The following is an 8,907-nucleotide window of genomic DNA, read 5'->3' as shown; positions in this document are numbered from 1 at the left end:
AGGAAGTACAAATTTGTATATAAAGTTTGGGACCAAACGGGAGTGGTCACGTATAAAATCCGGAAATGGATGTGAACGAGTGACGGGAATCTGACACACTGTGATCTGACATAATTCTTTTTTACTGAAACAAATGTATATGAATATTGTCAGAGACATATGATATCAATATAACTGTGGTCTTATGAATCTCTTATACTGTGGATAAAAAACATTCTCAAAGATAACAGACTGATATAGTAAACAATCATATCATTTCCACCATTCAGCTTAAGGCCTCCTGTGAACATTTGAAGATCACTTTTATCAAGGACGTATGTTAGTTATACGTCCTTGCTTCTATGTATTAGTAACATAAACTATTAAAAAAAGTACAATATCGTTTTCATTTCGGCTTCTGGTAAGTCACGGTTCAACAACCAATTTATCAGTGCTTTTATAACTAGTTCCTTAACTACTCAGGATCAAAGAACTTGTCATCAACCTTTGTAATAAGGGAGCTACCATTTGATTTTTAGGGGGGGGGGCTAGGGTGAAATTTGAAAAAAAATAGGCAGGACAGGAATGATTTTGAGGATAAGACACTTTGCAAAAAAAAGGCAGGATGACAGTTTATGTAAAAAAAAGTCAGGATAAACTAAAAAAAAAAGGCAGGAACGAATAGAGTGAAAAACAAAAAGGCAGGACAGAGATTACAACTAAAAAAAAATGCAGGACAATTTTTTTCATCCTAGCCCCTTTTAACACGGGAAACTCTCAGTGACACAAGACTTTACGACAAAAGGGACGATTTTTCATTTCCTATTGTTAATTTTCCTATTTGAGGCTGTGATGTTCCTTTGGTCCCATCTTACGGTGTTTATGTATCCCAAATCGAACTTTGCTATGCCAATGTCTCTAGTTATGTTTTGGATTTTATGAACGTAACCTATGCATTACTGGTTAATTAGTAAGTCAAGGATTTCCGGCGTTACCACAAATTACTTAAAACCTTTACTAAATTCTTTCATAGATTAAATTGGTTTATATAGTTTGTTCTTCTATTGTACTGTTATGGAGGCGGGGCACCTGCAAACATGGTTACCCCGCCACATTCTGCACGTGCCTGTCCCAAGTCGGGAGCCTGTAATTTAGTGGTTGTATAACATATTTGTTTTCGTTTATTGTTTTGTACATAAATCAGGCCATTATATTTGTTTCGTTTGAATTGTTTTACATTTGCCATTTCTGGGCTTTTTATAACTTGCTATATATGTCATGGGTTTTGCTCATTGTTGAATACCGTACGGTGACCTATATAGTTGCATATAGTTGCCATATAGACTTCTACCTCAGTTGCTCTCTGATGGAGAGTTGTCTCATTGGCAATCATGCCACATCTTCCTATTGTAATGTTATATCTATAATTGTGTACACCAGACGTGCGCTTCGTCTACTGACTAAAGACTCACCAATGATGCTCGAAATTCCGTAAGGTTTTCCCAAATACAGTTAAGTTAATATATTTTTTGGGTAGAACATCTGTAGCATTTCGAACAATGATATATCACATTTCGAAAATAGTTAGAAATTAATAAAAATGTTAATGATACGCCCATCTAAAAGATTAGATACAAACTTCAAGTACTCGCTTTAGCGTTAAGCGTACGTACCGGCCTGGGGGAAAATAGCAAACAATGCAAGAATGATATGATGTAATTACTACGAGGAACTTCTTGAAAAATGAAATTATAAATTCCGGTACGTCCAAGGCCGTTCGCTCCAAAGAAAGTAAAAAACGATAGACAATTCGCCGTTTCAGAACCATGGATGATCTCATTGTTCGTACCCAAAATGAAAACAACGTCACGTCATTGGTTGAATATTAATTTTTTTGACGTTGTAAGCCAATCATAGCATTTTGATGTACGCTTTTGAAAATACTATTCAGAATGCATTAGATTTTGAAACGGCGAATTAAGTCATCACAACATCCCATCTGAGCATTTATATGCTCCTACTATGATTGCTAACGAAGAAACTCTTCACCAGATACCAAAGGAGGGAGTAACTGTTATAGTCAATGGTCGTATGGTCTTCAACAGTGAAAAAAAAAATCAACAAACAAAAACAAATATAACACCCAGCAACCAACAACACACGAACCACTGGATTGCGGGCCTCTGACATGGGACAAGCACAGGTATAAGAAAACGTTTGTGATCGCTCAACCCTCACCTAACGTGGGACAGTGATAACAATTAGTTGATAAGGATTTCACTCATTAGTAGGTAAGTAAGTAAAATTTCATTTATATTCGGCATATTGACAAACATTTGAACAAATATGAAAGCATATACAGTAATAAATTAAACAAAGCATGCAGTATGTCAATTAGTAGTTATAAAAGCAACACAACGGTAGTAATAAATTATATGTATATTATATGAAAGTATCAGTTCTGGGGCGTTCTTAATCTGATTATCACATAGAAATTCAGACAGCACACCGCATAACCATTGAGACAGAAGAAATGCCTACAAGTAGAGGCCAGCATATAAAAAATATGAATTATTTTATTAAAGTATTTTGTATGATGTATGCCAGCGCCCCTATGTGTTACGACTGCGAGATGAATAGCTAGCATAATGAAACAAAAACAAAAATGAAATTACAATACAGGCTATATATAGTTTGAAACATGAAATGCATCAACATGTATCAAATTACCTGCAAGCAGAGCAACAGCTAGCAGTCGTGAGTCAGAACCACTCTAGGACCGGCGAACAAGACTTCTACAGTGTGTGAAGCTGTTTTCACCACTATTTATTTGACTAATAAAACAACACAAACATATAAAAATCAAATAGCAAAGATACGATAGTTTAAACAAAAGCAAAGGTTATTATTTTTTTTTAGCTGAATACAGATGCGCTTGCTCCACTTAATGGAAAATATTTAAATAATTTCTTTTAATTTTGCTGCTATTAAAGTTAGGTTAATCTCAACCGACCAACATTGTCATTATTCTGTAAGTCAAGATATGAAGCAGACAATGAAAAAATTCAGAGACGTATATACACAGGTATTTCACATCCAATCTTTTATGGTAGTATTCTTTACAAAGCACAAAAATGTCGGCATTCACCTCAAAAGCTAACCGACTTATTCAGAAGGGATATAGTTACGATACTGTTGTCAGATCATTAAGGATGGCATATTTTGGTATTAATATTGATTCACTCATAGGGTCTTTGCATCGGAAATAAACTAATTTATTCTAAGACTAGTTGTTGGCATGATACGGGTTATGTTCTTCTCATATATTTTATGATGGTATGATACTAAACCCCTAACGGGAGGGATTGTGCTTGATTTTCATCTGCTGAAGACATAATCTTTCAATCAGTTTAATTGAGGTCTGGAGCTGACATGTCAGTAACTGCTAGTAGTCCTTTGTTAATTTATTTATCATTGTCATTTTTCTTCATTTCTTTTGTTACCTATTCTGACATTGGACTCGAACTTCTTTTAAACTGAGTTTTACTGTGCGTATTGCTGTGCGTTTCTTTATTCTACACTGGCTAGATGTATAGGGGGAGGGTTGAGATTTCACAAAACATGTTTAACCCCTCCGCATTTTTGCGCCTGTCCCAAGTCAGGAGCCTCTGGCCTTTGTTAGTCTTGTATGTTTTTTTTTTAATTTTAGTTCATTTATATGTTTTGGAGTTTAGTATGACGTCCATTTTCACTGTACTAGTACACATGCATTTTTATTTAGGGGCCAGCTGAGGCCCACCTCCGGGTGCAGGATTTTCTCGCTGCATTGAAGCCCCATTGGTGGCCTTCGGCTGTTATCTGCTCTTTGGTCGATTTGTTGTCTCTTTGACATATTCCCCATTTCCATTCTCAATTTTACACATATGTCTCTGATGAATTGTATCTGCAGTATCCTTTATTTCGAACTCAATGGGATAAACATGCTATCGTTACCAAACTAAGCATTGTTCAGTGGGAGGACACTATCAATATGTAATGGACCGTAAATTACAAAAGCATAATGCTTGCTTCTTTTTGTTCATCTTCAACAAATACAGCAGATTTAGAGGGACAAGAGGCCCGGGCCCCCTTATGGAGCTACATGTATAGTTAACATAGGCTTCTTTACAAGTTCTACTCCTAACGTTGTCTAGTTTTGGACCCATCTTTTTTAAATTCCTGGATCCGCATCTGCACAGGAACAAGTCCACTACAGAATGTGAACACAGTTTGTCCACATTGTAATGTAGACTGCACAGTTCAAAACACTCCCACCAAACGTTTTATTACAAAGTATATAGGATTCTAATAAGAAACTTCTTCGTTGTTCATACTTTTTTTATGAAACAACTATGGGGCTAGTTCTTTCAATCTGTTTAGAATTAGGAATACTTCTATAAAGGGAAGAACAGTTAAATATTATTGCACGAGGACATGAACTTTGTGTACTCTATCAGATCATTGTGTCTTTTGGAATTAAAACTATTGTTCTAATACTGCCCTTATGTATTGCCTCACAATCTAGGATGTATAGCCGGCGTCAATATGCACAAATGTATTGTGACAAATTTGGGTTTATATATATATTTAAAAGCGTGTTTTTCATAGAAATCTCGTTCATGTTCCATAGTTTTAGCAAGAATGTGTAACACTTAAGTACTTAGTAACTATACGAATCATTGGTTTGGGCAAAAAAATCCACAAAAAGGGATAAAAAATGGTCCTTGCCTTATTCTTATAAATAACGGAGACGACTGACGCTGTCTGTCATTTGGCTCAATTATTTTGTAGATCTTGTCCTACAGATGATATTTGCAATCTATCGCGAGTCAGTTCACATTGGTCCTTTGGATAAGTGAGCTTGTTTTTTCTTTGTTGACATAGTTGTTTGTTTTAAAGTGATTAAGATTATAACACAATGTTGACTGCTGTACCCCAATGTTTGACATTTTTACCCATTATGCATGTCTGCTTGTTTTGTTCACACATTGTTGTCAATATAATGAAATTTTATTTTTCTTACAAGTGAGAGGTTTAGCTAGCTATAAACCAGGTTTAATCTACCATTTTCTACTAAGGAAATTTTTGTATCAAGTCAAGAATATGACAGTTGTTTTCTATTCGTTTGATGTGTTTGAGCTTTTGATTTTGCCATTTGATAAGGGGCTTACTTTCCGTTTTAAATTTTCCTTGGAGTTCGGTATTTTTGTTATTTGATGTTTTATAAATAAAATAATGTCCATAAGCTAGACCAAACCATACCAACTCGATCTTTAACAGACTATATAAAAAACGCAAAGATAGCAACTTCTCTGACAAATATATATAAAACTTAAAAGGAAAGAACAAAGAGAAGCTTACTGGAATTACATTGAGACAATAATTTGTGATCTATCTATAAACGAACCAGACCAACCTTCAAACAAACAGGCAAGGCCAAAAAAACTTTTCCAGTATATAAAATCCATATAAGAACAGACAAATGATGTATCTCGGCTCTCAAAAAATATGATAACCTCATAACTGACACCACTGAAAAAACCAACATCTTGAACGATCATTTCAGTCGGTTTTCACATCAGAACCCAATGACACCATACCAGATAAAGGACCTAGCGAATATCCAAATATTTCACATCTAACCATATCTTCTAATGGTATTACAAACTTCTAAAGATCATAAACCCTCATAAAGCCACTGGCCCAGACAACATTAATGGTCGAGTTCTTAAAGAACTACACGAACAAATATCACCAATATTACAGCTTATATTCAAAAAGTAATTTGACACTGGACAAACTCCAATAGGCTGGAAACATGCTAACGTCGCTCTAGCTTTTAAAAAAGGAGACACACATAAAGCAATAAATTACAGACCTATTTCATTAACTTGCATCTGTTGCAAGTTAATGGAACACATAGTTACAAAGCATTTAATGAACCACCTTGAAAATAATAACATCCTCTATGATCTCCAACATTGCTTCAGACATTCACGCTCGTGTGAAACTCAGCTACTTTCCTTCATACAAGAATTATCAGAAACATACAATAAAAACATTCAAACCGATTTAATTATTATGGATTTTGCTAAGGTATTCGATAAAGTTCCGCATCGAAGACTTCTCTATAAATTAAAATATAATGGCATTTCTGGACAAACACTTAACTGGATACAGGCATTTCTTTCGAACCGTGCACAAACTGTTTTCATAGATGGAAAGTCATCATCCACTGTCACTGTCACATCTGGTGTTCCGCAAGGTACTGTATTGGGCCCTGTCTTGTTTCTGATATATATTAATGACCTACCTGACTACTCGACCCACAGTAAGCTCAGGCTAAATATACAGACCGATCTGATTCCAGAGTGACTGTAATAAACTCCAAGTAGATCTAGATGCGGCAGCTAGTTGGGAGAGGGATTGGCTGATGGCTTTCCATCCAGATAAATGTACTTTGCTATCTGTCACCAAAATGAAACAACCTATACAGCACAGCTACATTTTAAATGGTCATACATTTGAATCTGTAACATCAGCATGGTATCCCAATACAGTCAAACCTCAAATTGGACAAACATATAAATGATATAACATCCAAAGGTAACAAATCACTGGGTTTTCTAAAACGAAATCTAAAAACAACAAACCCACACATAAACACCCAGGCATACCAAGCACTCGTCCGACCCAACCTTGAATATTCTTGTTCTGTTTGGGACCCTCACACAACCGAATCGGTATCCAAAATTGACGAGCTGCTCGTTATATCTGCAATAAATACCACAATACGAGTAGTGTTACAAACATGCTTACCACATTAAAGTTACCATCATTAGCAGAGCGTAGGCTACGCACAAGATTGGTAATGGTGTATATAAGATATCATACCATCTTGTTGCTATTCCATCTGACATACTCATTAAAGCAGACTCAAGAACAAGGAAAAACCATACAATCACATACAAGCATATACATACATCTAAGGACTCTTACAGGATCTTACAGACATTAATATTTTCCTTATACAATACCACAGTGGAATCAGCTGCCTGTAATACTTGTGAATCACTTGTCCAGGCACCATCCGTTGATAGCTTCAGGGAACAGCTCACTACAGCTTAGTCCAAATAATTATGACGTCTTGAAAGGCTATTTTAATTTTTTTCTGGGAGGCGTCCCAGAAAAAATTTAAAATGTCGTAGGAAGGCGTTCCAGAAAAAAATTAGAATAGCCTTTCAAGACGTCATAATTATTTGGACTAACCACAGCTGTTCTCTGTACTACTGAATTAGTCTATTATTTAATAGCATTAATTAAGATTGTATATAGTTTTAATCACAAATTTGTTATTTGCATTGCACTTAATTTTATTTTGTTTAAATTGGGGTAAATTTAAAGTGGGTCTCATTGGGGGGTTGAAGTTGAAGTTGAAGGTTGAAGTTGAACCGGTTCTGATCCCGGATCCCGCTTACTGTTTTGGCAGATTCCCGTATCCCGCTTACACTATGTACGTAAGCAATTCTCATTTTTTTGTAATTTCCCGTGTCCCGCTAGACTTCATTTCCCGTTTTCACGGCACAATAATTTGACTTTCACGTGTCACGCTTACAAAAAATCGGCAATCCCGGGTCACGCTTAGACCCCAATGAGACCCACTTTAAATAGTCCACGCCGTATGCGACAATCATGTGATGTCGATGGAATATTGTATACCAAAAGAAGAAGAGCCCCAATCGTATCATAATCGATACCCTAACTATAACCCTTAGTGTTCAACCCTAAACTCAGTTATAATGTTAATACTGGGACTATTATACTTAGTAGTTGTTAGTATTGAGATTCGCAACTCTAGTAGAGTCTATATAACAGCCAATGAAATGACGTGGCCACCGGAAAGCCGATAAATCCGATGGATTTATGGGTAATAACCCGTATTGTTGTGTAAAAGGTTCTACGCCTCACGATTTTTCTAATGGATAATGCCGATACCTTTCACAGCTAAAGCATGCAAGTATATTTAAAAGTTACAAAAAACTAATTCTAATAATTTGTTATTGATAAAATGTGTTCTAATGATGAGATTAATCAAATACAAACAAAGTTAAAACTCGGCCCATTTTACTTCACCTATTGCCGTAGAAACCATTTGATCTCCCAATTTTTTTCTTAAAACTTGAAAATATGCTAATAAATATATAATTTTATGGGCCAATAGTACTCCCAAAATGTTGTTTCGTGAAAATAAGACTATTTTCGTAAAATTTGATCCAACAATGTGGCGATTTTTTCTGATTGATACCCGAAATTTTTTATTTTACTGGCTAAATATTGAAATTGTTCATGGACAAATTTCCTTAAATCAGTCCTTCTTTTTTGTGCACTATGAAATTTATAGCCTGCATTTTGTTAGACATTTTATTCATTTTTCATTCTGTTTATAGCAAAGTTGTTTATTTTCTCCTATTCTGAAGTCATTGTTTTTTTTCTTCTTTTTAGGGTGCCAAAGATGAACGAATGCAGTAAATTTACAAAAGGAGTAAAATTTTCCTAGTAAAGGAAACCTTCTGCTGTTCGTAATATTATGAATGAGCTTCATATGCATCTGTTGTCGTTTAAGACTACGCTTCTTGTTCAAAACATGAACCTAATTTATTTTTAAATTAAAATCGTATTTAGGACATTTCAATGGTGACTGCAAAAGATATATATATATATATTTGATAATAAAAGATTTTATTTACACCAAGGATTTGTATATGGATACACAAAAACAATCTTACTTTTAAATTGCCATCTCTTTACCCCAGAATAAAAAGACAAAAACCGCTACAAATGATTAAAAGACAAAAACCACTACAAATGATTGTCTCGTGGAAACAAGGT

Source organism: Mytilus californianus, unplaced genomic scaffold (genome assembly GCF_021869535.1).
Source record: "Mytilus californianus isolate M0D057914Y unplaced genomic scaffold, xbMytCali1.0.p SCAF_6, whole genome shotgun sequence".
Lineage (NCBI taxonomy): Eukaryota > Metazoa > Mollusca > Bivalvia > Mytilida > Mytilidae > Mytilus > Mytilus californianus.
Note: the sequence above shows the minus strand (reverse complement) of the source record.